The sequence below is a fragment of the Leptonychotes weddellii genome, chromosome 5, assembly GCF_054177405.1.
Source record: "Leptonychotes weddellii isolate Sample4059 chromosome 5, ASM5417740v2, whole genome shotgun sequence".
NCBI lineage: Eukaryota > Metazoa > Chordata > Mammalia > Carnivora > Phocidae > Leptonychotes > Leptonychotes weddellii.
The window spans coordinates 39822570-39837958 of record NC_138373.1 but is presented as its reverse complement, the minus strand read 5'-3'; the positions used below and the strand labels follow the sequence as shown (position 1 = coordinate 39837958).

At 37.9% G+C, this 15389-nt stretch overlaps 1 pseudogene; it reads right to left on the bottom strand.

The window, feature by feature from the left end:
• Positions 1–1499: 1499 nt before the first annotated feature.
• Positions 1500–13549, bottom strand: LOC115943677 (eukaryotic translation initiation factor 2A-like; annotated as a pseudogene).
• Between the last annotated feature and the right edge of the window lie 1840 nt (positions 13550–15389).

Here is a 15389-nt window from a genome sequence, read left to right as displayed (position 1 = left end):
GACATTTGGGATGCTTCCAGTGTTTGGTTATTATAAATAAATCTGCTATGAACACTGATGTAATAAATTTTTTTATATACATTTACTTCTCTCTTGGGTAAATACCCAGTAGTGGAAGGGCTGCTTCTTATGATAAGTGTATGTTTAAGACGATGTCAAACTGTTTCTAATCTCACTCACAGTGTATGGGAGTCCAGCGGTTCTACATCCTAGGTCAGTCCTTCTAGCCATTCTAGAAGGTGGGTGGTGGTATCTGATTGTGGTTTGAATTTGCATTTCCCTGCTGTTGATATTGAGCATCCTTTTGTGTATTTCTTGGAGGGAAATTAGTGTATTGGGGGGATTTTTTAAAAAATTATTTATTTAAATTCAATTTAGTTAACATATTCTGTATTAGTAGTTTCAGGGATAGAATTTAGTGATTCATCAGTTACATATAACACCCAGTGCTCATCACATCAATTACCCTCTTTAATCACCCAATTATCCCTTCCCACCACTCGCCTCCCTTCCAGCAACCCTCAGTTTGTTCCCTAGAGGTCAGTGTCTCTTAATGGTTTGCCTCCCTCTCTATTTACATCTTATTTTTTCTTCCATTTCCCTATGTTCATCTGTTCTGTTTCTTAAATTCCACATACGAGTGAAGTCATATGATAATTGTCCTTCTCTGACTTATTTCACTTAGCACAATACCCTCTAGTTCCATCCACATTGTTGCAAATGTCAAGCTTTCATTCTTTTTGACAGCTGAGTAATAGTCCACTGTATATATACACCACATCTTCTTTATCCATTCATCCGTCAATGGACATCTGGGCTCTTTCCATAGTTTGGCTCTTGTGGACATTGCTGTTATAAACATTGGGGTGCATGTGCCCCTTCAAACAATTATGTGTATCCTTTGGGTAAATACCTAATAGTGCAATTGCTGGGTCATAGGGTAGCTCTATTTTTAACTTTTTGAGGAACCTCCATACTGTTCTCCAGAGTGGCTGCACCAGCTTGCATTCCCACCAACAGTGTAGGAGGGTTCCCCTTACTCCACATCCTCACCAACACCTGATGTTTCTTGTGTTATTAATTTTAGCCATTCTGACAGGTGTGAGGTGGTATCTCAATGTGGTTTTGATTTGTATTTCCCTGATGCTGAATGATATTGAGCATTTTTTCATGTGTCTGTTGGCCATTTGTATTGGGGGGATTTTTGTATCTTATTTTGTAAAGGACTGTTCAATATTTTGTCCATTTTATTGGGTCATTTGTTTTGCTATTACTGAACTGTAAGAATTCTTCCTATAATCTGGAAACTAGTCCTGTATTTGATGTTTGTATTGCAAGTATTTTCTCATGCTGTTCATTCCCTTTTTATTTTGATTGTGTGATTTTCTTAATTCTTAGAAGAAAAATAGTTTTAATTTTAATAAAGTTCAATTTATTAATTATTTGTTCTTATAAGATTCAGGGGTGTGTGTGTGTTGTGTGTGTGTGTGTTTATCCAAAATCATAAAATTTTTATTCTCTTTTACATATTCTTCCAGATATTTTAGTATTGGATTTTTAATTAATATATGTGATCTAGTCCAAGTTTTTAAAAGTGTGGTTATGAGTAAAGTCTCTATGTCTAATGTTCTGGTATCACTTGTCGAAATGACTTTCTACTTCTCATTGAATTGCTTTGGTATCTTTGTCAAAAATAAATTTACCATGTATGTGTAGGTCAACTTCTAAATTGGTGATTCTGAAATGGGGGCAAATCTATAGGTTCTTGGACATCCCCTGTTAGATGTATTCTTACATATTTTATGGTTTCTTGTCCTATTTTTTTTTAAATCTTAGATAAATGGTTAAAGTTATAGATGAACATTAAGAATGGGCACATGGGTAGTCCATAGATGCCAGGGGATTTAACAGATGTGTTTGTCTTGATTTCTGAGAACTTGCTTTCCCTGAATCTTTAAATCCCCAAATCTGTGTCTCCCAGCTCCTGGAGAAAGGCTCTCTCTTGCTGCATTTTCTTCAAATGGTGTGTTTCTAGCTGTTTTCTGGGTGCTGCTTCTTCTCTCAGTTGTTCGATTGCTTGGAGCTTCTTGTTTAGGTTCTTGATCTGTTTGTCTGTCTCAGGCTCTCAAGAGGTGGCTGAGTGGCAGTCTTTCGTGGTATGCTCTGTGGGGAGGGAGCGGGACCAATCAGGCCTCTTGCCACTTCTCAGGCCCTGCTCTTCAGCTTTCTTAGCCTCAAGTTTCCTTTAATTTTGAGGGGCTGTTTTCAATAGAGGCTTTTCATTTCCTGGTTGTGATTTTACGTTCAGTGGTGGTTCCTCCTCAAGCAATTTAGAATTGGTGATTGGTTTATTTCCTAAAACTGGGCATCTGTAAGCCATTGCAGCTTTGTGTTCTTCACTTGGTACGTCACTTGGAACTGCTTGGTAAGTCATTGTTTTTGCTGGAAACAGTCCATCCAAAAATGGGTGCCAAGGAACCTGTCATATTTCTGCATTTGATGGCACATACTTGTGCAAGAAGAGCCAGGTTAATGCCGAATCTTGTACCTGATGTTAACATGGAACCTGGGAGGACATGTAGCTTGTTAAAAGGCACTTGCCATCTGGGCGCCTGGGTGGCTCAGTCGGTTAAGCGACTGCCTTCGGCTCAGGTCATGATCCTGGAGTCCCGGGATCGAGTCCCGTATCGGGCTCCCTGCTCAGCGGGGAGTCTGCTTCTCCCTCTGACCCTCCTCCCTCTCGTGCTCTCTGTCTCTCATTCTCTCTCTCACAAATAAATAAATAAAATCTTTAAAAAAAAAAAAAAGGCACTTGCCATCTGAGCACCAAGGGACATATTTAGAATCAGAAATAAGTTTGTAGTTCATAACATCCCACCCTTTTTTTGTCTCTTCAGCTTTTCAAATTTAGCTAGTACTCATATGTGTCCATGAGGACTGTCAACGTCTGCATTATGACAACCGGTTCCAAAGTCAAACACAGAATCACATTTGGCAAGCATAAAACCATAATTTGAGCTACATCATCAAGAAGCCAGTTTTGGTAACTGTGCTCCAGCATGTCCTCTGTTTGTTGCTATGAACTCATACTGGACAACTGTTGAAATACATCAATTAAAATTGCTTGCAAGCTCCCTTTGTCAGGAATCTCTAAAAACCATAAAAACAACATATGTCAGCTTTTAATAAATTACAATAATTTTTAAATACTCTCTTTATTTACATAGAATATTTACTAGTTTGGCATTTGTTTCTTTATTCAAATTATCCATGAAACATTCAATAAAACAATGTTTATGATCTGAACATTACTGGATCTCCATAATTCTGAAAGGGTTCTGTGGGTCTTTACAGAAGGTCTTATAAAAAGAATGACAAGATAATTGTTTGATTAGCACATGGGTAGTAACAACTGGAAAAATGGAGTTGTTGTAGAGAAACCCATTAAAATATTTGGGGCGGTAGGATATAGAAAACAAGTGAGTTATAACAGCAAAAGAGAGATATCTCATTAACCCTAGAAAACAAGATAGAGACCTTTTTTTTTTTTTTTATTTCCCTATACTCTAAACCAAAAGCTACTTGTTTTTAAACCCATCAGGAAGCTCTTCCCTCCCTTACTTGGCTGATAATAAGCCCCAGTCTATCCCAAATCTTGTTACTTAATTAGGCTTTTATAGCAGATAAGAAAATAGTGAAGTTAATGACCCTTAACAGGCATTTCATCTGTACCAGTTTCATCCTGAGTATGACAAATCCATCCAATACACTCAATCTTTACACAAAAAATGATTTAAAACGGACGATTAGTTGGGCACAGTAATTGAACTTTCCCCTCGGCTATGAGAAAATCATGTCTCCAGTAATAAAGACTCTTTAAAACAACTGAATTTCAACACAAAGAATGACCTCAGAGGCTGAGGGGTTAATTTCTCATTTAATTTCTCCATTTTCTGTCATTCGTACCTACCATTCAGAGTCTCTCAATCCAGTGTCTTTAATTTCATTTCCCTTAATGTCTACCCTCTACTACTTTCCACTGGAAGATGGGCTTGTTCTTTGGGCCCTAATGGACACATTATTCTTCTTCCAAGGAGGTTAACTTGGCCACATAAATTTTTTGCAGTTAGTGGGCCGTGTGCATTTGATTCTAAAATAGGTAGTGTGGGGGGGGTTCTTTCCTTTTAAAAGTGTGGGTTCCTGACTCTACTCTTTGATCTTTATAAAGCCATATGGTTTTTCTGACCTTGGATAATGTAAGAGATATTGAGCAATTGAGGATGTGCAAAGGCTGTTGAAAATCTATCAAGAAATAACAGAACACTAGCAGAGGATGGAGACCATTGCCCTCACCACCTAAAGTATCTGCATCTCCATTCCTTTGGATGCACCAGACAAGAGATCAGAACTGCTGTTAACAAAACTCAATACCAAACACAGTGCTTGTGAGGCTAAACCACTCTTCCCACCGCTGGAGTTTTCCCCTGGCTGATCAGTGGATCACCCATGGGTGATGGGGGGAGGGTGAAGGCACAACCAAACAGGGTGATTGAGGGAATCCAGTCGTAAAATCTCCTTCCCTGGATGGGTGAAGAGAATTAAGTTCAATATGTTGAAATTTATTTGTTTAATTAAAATGATGAGGTACTCAATTTCAAGGAGCCTAGGAAACCCAATCAAAACTTTTCTTGAGTTTTTATTTAATTCTAAATTTTATTTTACTTTAGTCATAGCTTCTGTAATTTTTAGTGCAGGAAGCTGCAAAATATATTTTAAAAATTGCGAGGAAGTAACGTTACCCAAGTATCAAGTATATAAAAAAAAATAACTTGTTTAACTCATCTGTGTAGTTTGGCCAAAGCTGCTGAAGGGCATCCAACTTAGAGTATTTTATGCTTTATTTTTCTATTCTATGAATGGATAACAATTCTATTTTTCTGTCCAATGGAATTGGATAAAAAATATTTATATGACTAAATTTTAGTATATTCTATGCACTTTGTCCTGTCCATATTTATGCCCAAATACTATTCCAACAGTTAGGCAGTTTAAAATAAGCCATAATATATTCTTCTGAACAAAATTATATAAATGTTGTATGAATTTGAGAGTGACTTTACTTGTAGGAATATGTTACAAGAAATTCCTTCATTTTTAAAATATATAATAAGCTTATAAGATAGAGAAAAGGGTTATTATAAATGTGCTTTCCTATTCATTTAAAATTGTTTCTCAAAGCTTCCAAGACAGGTGGAAAGGTTAAATACCCATGTTAGTACGTTCGTTTGGTGACAATTTTTTCATTGCACAGCAAGTGAAATCTTTTAAGACTGTGATTCCATGGGTTGCTGGTCTCAGGTCAAAAATAGATGCCACCCACTTTTATGTAAGTTTGCTGCATAACCATTCACCAAAAATCTTTCCTCTAGGCCTTCATGAGTTTGAAGAATGAATTCACTGTTCATATGAATTTTGCAAGTCACCTGGATATCATGACTGGCTGGCACTGTTAGAACACAACAAATTGTGTTATTTCCATCACATGACAACCAGCATCTTTCATGCTTTGTTAAATAAGGGAGATAAAGGGTTGAAAGCATTTTGCAATCAGAAGATGGCTACGTAATTTACGAAATTGTTTTTAATACTATTATGGCCTTTCAGTTCTAAATAACTTAGAAACAATTTGGACTTGAAAGCATGTGGTCGAGGTGGGCTCAAGGGACAGTGTCCTTTAAAGGATTCAACATAGACACCTAATGTCAATGAACATCCGTGCTAGGGACCTTGCTCTAAGGCTCTCTGTGCATTTCTAATGGGAACCCCCTTGAGAACATGCACACTGACATTGCTATAAATCCGTGGTCTCCCACTTCGGTTAGAGTGAAATTCTCTATTGTAACCTTCTTTGGTTCTCAGTTGGAATGGGGCTGCTGATGGCTTTTAGCGGAGAATGGCTCAGCAGTAAACGGCTGCCCACAGACTAATGGGTCTGTGAAAGTGGTTTCAGAAAGTGACAGCAGGGGATGAGTGGAAAGAACCAGATGCTCCAAGAAATAATGAGGCAAGCGCAAATATCCCTGCCCCAATTATACCTGCCCACAAGCCAAGAAGCTTGTAAACAGTACACGGGGAGATGATCGGGAGAAATGGCAGGATTTTCTATCAGTTTGGAATGTGCCAAGGAATTCCATCTGACTTTTACAGTTTCTGTGTCTCATCTCCAAATCAAATTGTATTAAGTGCCAAGCCAACCTCCAGAACCCACCTGTTGAAAAAAAAAGTCATATTATGAACAATCTCAACCAGCTGATTCATGATCCTGCCAATTCAGCAAAAGAAATGTGTTCAATTTTTATCAGATTGTAAGAATCTTTTGAGCTCTGATTTCTGTATACATTCTATATCTCTAAATTCTTTAAATTCAAAAGAATGTCCTTATCAATAAATTAAGTTCAGAGGTTATTTCTTAATATTCCTGCTGCTTTGTACAATAAAGTTAATAGATGACATTCTTCATTTTTCTTTTCTTTCCCCACTGGAAAAATAATGGCCCACAATTTGTCTTGAACTGCAAATCTATTCTTTTGGCCTTATGAGGCTGTTTCTGGAAATTTCATTGTAAAAATGAAAAAGTCAGGAGTGGGAGATACAAATTTCTAGTAAGTCACTGGTTCCAAACCATAAGTTAGATATTCTCACAAGTAATGTAAAGCCCAAGCGCAGGCCACCCCAAGATGGGTCAAACTTTGACATGAAGATTATTTTGAATTAGAAGCAATTGAAATCTAGCAGATTCAGGAAAAGCTCTTTACCTCCTCCATAACTGGCTAAAAAGAATTTAGGTAGAGGACATGCTCCAGGAAGAGAACTGTCACCATAGATAGGTGATATCTAGGAAGCAGGTATGGTAGATAGGGAGGAACCTAGCGAGGCCTGTTCAATCAAAGTCCTCTCTTTGTCCCATGGTTTCTGAGTGGCCCAGCAAACATTTGTTTACTAAATTCTTGCTCTTTTTCATTTTCCTGTGAATTGCATTCCTTCCCTTTCAAGTCCTAGACCCTTACCCCCTTCTCCTTAGTCCAGAATGACATATATACCCATTTTGCCTGTCTTTGGAATTTTTCCATGTCTGTGTGAATTCCCCATACGTATGAAATTAAATTGCATTTTCCCCTGTTAATCTGTCTCATGTCAATTAAATTCTTAGTCCAGCTAGAAGGACCTTGAGGGGTAGAGGGAGTTCTTCCTCCCTGACAATAGTCATCCAATATAATATAAAAGAAAGCAAAAGAACCCAAACAAACCAGTGTGACACAATTGTTCATGGTCTATGTTAGGTATAGCATGGAAAAAGTGTTTTTTAATCACCAGCCATAATTTCTGCTCTTCTGACATGTCAGAATGGGGCAAATTGGCCAGAAATTTTTAATAAACACTGACTAATGCAAATCACACATATATAAAATATAAGATCTCACTGTAATATGCTAATATTTCTAGGATAGTGTTATGAAGGCAGGCCAAATACATTTTGTTGTCATTAAAATGATAACAACACAAACCTGGCATTCATCATTTTATAATGTCTCTTTTCTAAAAAATGTGGGATCAGAATTAATAGGTTTTGAGCATTATCTATTGCTCTTCAGTACATTATTCCAAGATGTACCTCTCTCTCAGAGGCTTTCTATAAAAAGAAAGAAATGTAAAGTCTGTAGAATCTCTTTGTTAGGAGACCGTAGAAGCCTCTATTCTATGTTTTTATTAGAGAATAGTGAAAAATACAGTCTCTTGGTGCCTCATTAAGAGAGCTTCAATCAGATGTTATCTTTGTATGCATCTCAGATTAAATAAGGGAATTGTGAATCGTTGGCTCCCATGACTGATCAATGAGATTAATGGTGTTGAATGGGGTCAGGTGTCCCTCCCCTGGCATATACTTTTATAAGAGCGGTCATCTGGTCTTCTCCATAAAACCGAGCTGTGAGTTGTGGGCAAATCCCTGCGCCTACCGCATTGACTGAGTATGCAAGTTTGTGGGTGGGGGCAAGGAGCAGCTCTCCTGAGGTGAGGAGAGAAAGCAGCAGGAGTAACACCTAAAAGTTACCACAACTGCCTTAAAGAGGCACCATTTAACAAACTATGGAACTGACTTTTTGTCTCTTGGTATCCTGAAATACCCTTCTCAGAGACATTGCTGGTCAATCGGCGAGGAAGCTTCTCAATTTTGCCAAATCCTAAAACAGTGGACCTACAAATTCATTTCAAGTCTTACATTATTAGTTATGGATTTAGTGATGGAATCTTGTAATAATGAACTGTTGATTGGCAACTTGATAAAGGGCATTCTGATGCTGAGATAGAGAGCCCTTTTAGGGCACTCCCCATCTGTGCAAAAGTGGCTTCTTATCATCTTGTTTCCTATAATTTTTTGCTTTTATCTGATACAGTAGCATTCATTCACCTTGTATTATGACTAAACACCAAACCCTATTATCATCTTTGAGCCTTAAAATGGTGAAGGAGCAAAGTATTGATACTGGGGATTATTTAAAGAAATATGATTTGTTCCAAGAAAATTATTTGAAAGTTGAAATTCTTTCTAAAATCTACATTTATAAACAATTTGTAATCATCTTTCTATCTAATTTCATCGAGGTGTAACTGTACTCACTCATTACTACCACTTGGCACTTTTAAACTAGGTGGATTTATTTTATTCCTAAATCAATAATTATTATTCATGTGTGCTTTCATAGTGAAATTCATTCTGATGGGACTCAAAAATTTATGTAGGATGTTCTCAAGTCTTCAGGCAAAAACTTAACAATTATTTCATTTCCTACTTTTAAAAATGAAATTCATATGCAGTTAATAATGTAATTAGTACAGTGTCTGAAAGATGTCAGAAATTACTACCGTCCGTTGGAAGGCAAGAAGTTACCTCTTTTAAAGAATGGGTTAATATGTGGTAAGAAATAAAATCTCATCCAGCTTCAAATTCTACACAAAACCACAAAGCCTGGAGCTTCAATATTAAATAATGACTTTAGTGCTTTGCCTAAATTACTCATTTTCTTTTTCTCTTGTTATTGTTCTTTGGAAAACAAAGGCAATGAGGGGACATTAGGGATCATCTGGTCTAATTTACCATAGCGATGAGCAAACTTACGCCCAGAGAGATGAAGTGAATTACTTAAAATGAAGCAGATCAGCAGCAGAGTGGACAGTAGGCCTTCCAGTCTAGAGTAGGGCCTGAATCCCAGCCAGTATCCTCATCTTCCCCCCACTCTATGGTTCTTTAGTTGGGCTTTTCTCTCTACATAAATGTAAATTTTAAAATGCAAATTTCTCGGGGCGCCTGGGTGGCTCAGTTGGTTAAGCGACTGCCTTCGGCTCAGGTCATGATCCTGGAGTCCCGGGATCGAGTCCCGCATCGGGCTCCCTGCTCGGCAGGGAGTCTGCTTCTCCCTCTGACCCTCGCCCCTCTCATGTGCTCTCTCTCATTCTCTCTCTCAAATAAAGAAATAAAATCTTTAAAAAAATAAAATAAAATAAAATGCAAATTTCTCTGTTAATACAAGGCCTGTTAATAAAATCTGTCTTTTACTTTAAAAACTCTTGAGTTAGAAAATCTAATATGTAGGCATAATTGGTGGGTGGCATACCCATGGCTCCCTGGTCTGGTCCCTGACCCATTTCCAGTGACGTCTTATTCTCACGCACTCTGAAATCTAAAGAAGATCACTCAAAGGAACTTAAGTTGTGTCCCTCTCAAGGGCATTTGCAATTCTGAGGATGCAATCTTCTTTAAGGAATACCTCTACAGTGATGGAGTGTGAGATGGTCATGTTTGTAATTTAGACAAAGCGTCCTGCCTCTAGCTTCTGCCATTAGGCTCCAGACATTTATTCAAATGTTTGTTTGTATCCCGTCTTGTTTCCTTTGTGGACATCCCACAGCCCATAGTTTCTGCCCAGGTTTAGGCAAGCTTTCTACAACCTTTAGAGAGTTAAGGACATCACTAATAGGAGGCATCTAGACACTTTTATTTTTTTTTTTATTTTTTTAATTTTTATTTACTTATTTTTTTTAAAGATTTTATTTATTTATTTGAGAGAGAGAGAATGAGAGACAGAGAGCATGAGAGGGAGGAGGGTCAGAGGGAGAAACAGACTTCCCGCTGAGCAGGGAGCCCGATGCGGGACTCGATCCAGGGACTCCAGGATCATGACCTGAGCCGAAGGCAGTCGCTTAACCAACTGAGCCACCCAGGCGCCCGACACTTTTAGTCATTAAGTACTACTAAGAGCTACAGGACTGTCTGTAAAGATCAACACAGAAAAAAAGGATGAATAAATTATGAAAATCACAAGCAAAAAAAAAAAAAAAGAGCATAGTTGAAGAAAAATAACTCCAAAGACAAAGAGTAAGAAAAATGGCTAAGTATCCAAATAACCATAATAAAAAAGTTTTGCTTATACAAAAATCAGTTCAAAGCCACGTCTAATAAGCTCTTTTATACTAACAAGTACCAACATTTTGTCCCTCTTAGTAAATGTTAATTCAATGCAAATGGTATTTCCCTATTTTAAATAAATGTACTCCTCTTGACTATAAATTAATAGAAATAGATCCAATTATAAGAGTTTAAAATACCCCTTTTTTTAAAGCCAACTTCCAAATTATATAAATATTAAAATCTAGAAAGAAAACAGAATACATTATTGGGTCAATATCTTACCATAAACATCTCAAATTAATTATTAACTTCCTATAATCAACTAATTTATTTTGATATACTAAAACATAAAGGGCTCCACATAAATTATTGTTAATTACATCAATTTCATCTCTTATGCTGTATATTTTCCATTGCACTTTAATCAGAGCTATTTATATGTGTACTATTATAAACATATTACATATTGGTTTTTTTTTCCAGAACTGCAGTCATGAAGGAGAAAAAAGCAATTGGAAATCAAGAAATAGAATAAACATGGTATAATTTAATAGTGTTGGGAACGGCAATCAGACGAAGCTGTTTGCAAATTATCTTACTTTCCCTTTGGCCAATGTTCTGTCAGAGTCCTGGCCCCTGGTGTCCTCATGAACTGCCTGCAAGGAATGGTGCTTCTCAAACTTCCACAGGCAGAACAAATAACTGGGGTATCTTACCAAAATCTTCCGGATTCTGTAGGTCTGGGATGAGACTTTTGAGTCTGGATTTTTAATAATCTCCCAAATGATGCCAACCACGGGCTTACAGTTTGGGAAGCAGGGTCAACAGGGTGATAGGCCTCAACTGTGGTCTCTCGGCGGCAAGCAAGATTAATTAGATAGCTTGTTAAAAATAAATGCAGAATGGGGCCCGTGGGGGGGCGCATTCGGTTGAGCAACTGATTCTTGGTTTTGGCTCAGGTCGTGATCTCAAGGTCGTGAGATCGAGCCTCCCATCTGGCTTCAGGCTCAGCGCAGAGTCTGCTTGAGATTCTTTCTCTCCCTCTCCCTCTCCTCCCCTCCACTCCCCCTCAAATAAATGAATAAATCTTTTTAAATAATAAAATAAATGCAGAATGTTAGAGATCACCCCAGACCCTGTGGAGCTAAATTCCAAGTGAGAGCCAGGTTTTGAGCAAGCCAAGCGTGTGGAAGTCTCTGCACACTGAGGATTGAGAAGCCTTGCTCCAAAGGGGACTCCTCACAGCCTATGGCTGTACCTGTGTGTGACCTTGAGTGTTAGGCATGGGGGTCAAGGGCAACTGTTCACGAAATAGTCAAGTGAGTACAAGGCTGTCAAAGAATACTGGTGCCAACAATTATTGCCCGAGACAAGCCACCTGATCATTAACTTTTTAAAATAACTCTGTCCTCTTGCCTCTTCATGTGAGGGCACGGACTCTGGCTCCTGGACCGGCAGCCCTCACACCTTAGCGTGCGTGGGAGTAGCTGGAGAACTTGGTAAAACCCATGCCCAGAGCTTCCGGGTAAGTAGAATTTGTGCTTCTAAGCTCCCAAGTGATGCTGAGGCTGCTGGCCTGGGGACCACACTGTGCCCCAGACTACTGCATGATCTTGATGCCTCCCGGCTCCTAGAAGGCTGATGTCCTGTTGCATTTTTTCAAGTATTCTTTACAAATGGGTAGGTTTATTGAACACGAACTGTTTGCCTGCATGCCGAGATGGTCCAGGAGGGTTAAAAACCAGCATAAGACAGAGTCCCTGTTTTCTGGGGTTTTGCAGTCCAAGTAGATAGAACAAGCTAAGATAAAAAACCATTCCAGAATACTTCAAGGAAGCACACACAGCCAAGGGTTAAAATGAATGAATTATTCATTCATTCAGAATTCAGTGTGGACTAAATTAGCTTTTATTGGTTTAATGAAAAACATGGCATTAAACATATTCCTGTTTGCACTGATAGCAAATTGAAAGAACATTAATTCAATATTTGCAGATTCTTTGGCCTTTTCAATAGAGGCAATTATATCTCTTACAAATAATGATTGCCTTGTCCTGCCTTTCCAATCCTTATGTTTTGAACTCATTTTATGATTATTTTCTATTTCCATGTGATTTTTTTTATTATATAACATATCACATGGTTCTAAAACAGGCCTGCTGCCAGTGCGTGAGCTGAGGGGTGCCCTTTCAGATCCTGGTCACATGGAGTTCTAAGGGAATGACTCCCCTTCCGGCTTTGCTCCGGGGTGCCGTCCACTCAGAATCTGCAAAGAGGGGCTGAAATTGCACAATTCACGATGTTGTTCAAAAATAATTAAGAATGTGCATATCTGTTATACCTTTTATATTTATGTTTAAAGATGCACTAAGGAAAGTCTTATGGTCACTGTGCCCAAGCCATCTCGCTCCTCCTCTGAGCACTCCCAGGCCAGCCCGCTAGTCTCCCTTCTTCTGTGCCTCTTTAGGAACAGGTGCCTGTTCAAGCAGGTACGAATGTGCAGTGCTACGTTTAAAAGGAGGCCTTTAAAAAAAATGTTTTCATAAAAGACACATTGTCTGGTCCCTTGTTTTTTATTCACCTAGAAGTAGGCATCTTAGAGGTTTTCCCTTATAATACTGAGTTCTTTTTTATTCTTTCAGACCTTCCACTCTATAGTTCAGCACTGCATGGATTCATCATAATTGACTTCGCCAACCTCCTATTAACGAAAGTTGAGGTTGTTGACAATGTTTTGCATGATTTGCTCGCACGTCACAGGGCACGTATTTCAACTCATAAATGGAAATCCTAAGAGCTACGCTGTGGGTTCAAAAACAGTTATGTGTTTGCGATTTCCACGGTGTTGTCAAAGTGCCTGCCTAGGGGTTGAATGTGCTTGCAGATGCAAAGGCAGGGATGCGCACATTCCTTCCACCGAACCTTACCATCAGGACTTAGCTCGCACTTGGAACTGTGCCAAGAGTGAAAAACAGGGTTCCAGATAATCATGGCTTTCCTTTGCTCGTGGTATCTGGGGAGATGAGCATCTTTTCTTCTATTTAAAGGCCCCTGTTGTTCCCTTCCCATGGACTCTTCATTCATGGCCTTTCCTCACTTTTGTTTAGACGTGTTCATCTTTAACTCATTAGGGGGATAACTATTCTTTTTTTCTGAAATATGAACCCAAACAATTTTTTTTTCAGTTCTTGGGTTGTTTTAACTTTGGTTACGAAGAACTTCCTTTTTAATGTAGTAGGCTTTTAAATGTAATCAAGTTTATCCACTTTTATTTATGTGCACTGGATTTCAGACTTTAGAAAAGACCTACTTCACACATATAAAGAAGCCCTATTTGTTTTTATACGTTGTTTTCATGGTTGCATTTTTTAAGAATTAAGTCTTTGTCCATCAGAAACTTAACCTGGTGTGCATTTGGAGATACACATCACGTTTACTTTTTTTTTTCCAGATAGCAACTGGGTTGTCCTAATACAATTTATTTGAATGAACTTGTACATTATCTCCTTGTCCATCACTGATGATGGTTATCTGAGTCATCTCCAGTTTTTTCTTGAACTGCTTCACAAGGACTTTCTAAAACAAACACATTTTTGGCTCTGGTGATCTTCTCTGTGGTCCATTCATCTTCTGTTTTATTAATTATTCTTTTGCTTTTCCTGTTTTTCGTTGTTCTATCTTTCGAGTTTTATTTGCCATTGTTTACCTACTTTTTTAAAGTGAGTGTTTAGCTCACTGATCGCAAGCCTTTCGTTTTTCCCCCCTCTAATATATGCAGTCACAATTTGAAAAAAAAAACAAAACCCTGTAAGCATGTCTTTAACTGTATCCACAAGTTTTGAAATGGTCGGATCATTTTAAAATTGCATTCAGTTCAAAACATTTTCCAAATTTCATTGTAATTTCTTCTTTGATCCGTGGGTTATTTAGAAGGATATTGTGTATTTTCCAAATGTTTGGGGATTGTTTCATTTTCTGATTTCTAGCTTAATTCAACTGTCTTCATGAAGCATGTTTTGTATTATTTTAATCCTTGGAAATAGTTGGAAACTTGATTTGTGGCCCAGAATATACTCTATTTTTGTAAATGTTTTACGTATACTAGAAAATAGAATGTATTTTTGCAGACATTGGAAATAATATTTTAGGTGTGTCAGTTGGGTCTCCTTGGCTCACATCTTTTAGGTCCTTCTGGGTCATCATTTTGGGTCTGGTTATTTTACCATTGATGTCAAAGGGTGTGTTAACATTTTCTGTGATGTGGATTTGTCTCTGTCCTCTCTTATAAAGTTCTTTATTTGTATCGTGTATTTTGAGGCTATGCTAGGACATGAATTTAACTTAGTAACTGTTGCCTCTTCTTAGTGAATTGCACCTTCTAACATGAAATGCCCCCCTTTCTCTCTTGTACCACTCATTGCCTTGAGGTCTGCTTGGTCTGAGATGCATCTAGCTACATGGCCTTTCTTTTGTTCAGTGTTTCCGTGACAGATCTTTCTCCAGCATTTTACTTTAACCCTTATTTGATCTCATGTAATCGTTTGTAGAACCTTTACATAATCTCATGGCGAGTCAGAATTCGTGTGTGGGTGTGAGTGTGTAGGTGTGTGTGTTTTAATTTAGTCTGACAATTTTTGGCCTTTTTCTTAGAGACCTTTTGTATTTAAAGTAATAGCTAATTTATTTGTGTTTAGATTTACCACCAAGTATACTATTCACTTACTATTTTTATGCTCTTTCTTCTCCCTTAGAGTAAATATTTTAGATTATTTCTATTATTCTATCCCCCCTCAGCTTTTTAATTGAACCATTTTTATTATTATTTTAAAGATTATCAGAGACGCTATGGTATGCATTCTTGATTTATGAACACCGAACATAAGCGGGCACTTTCACCTCATTCAACACAAGACAAAGATCTCAT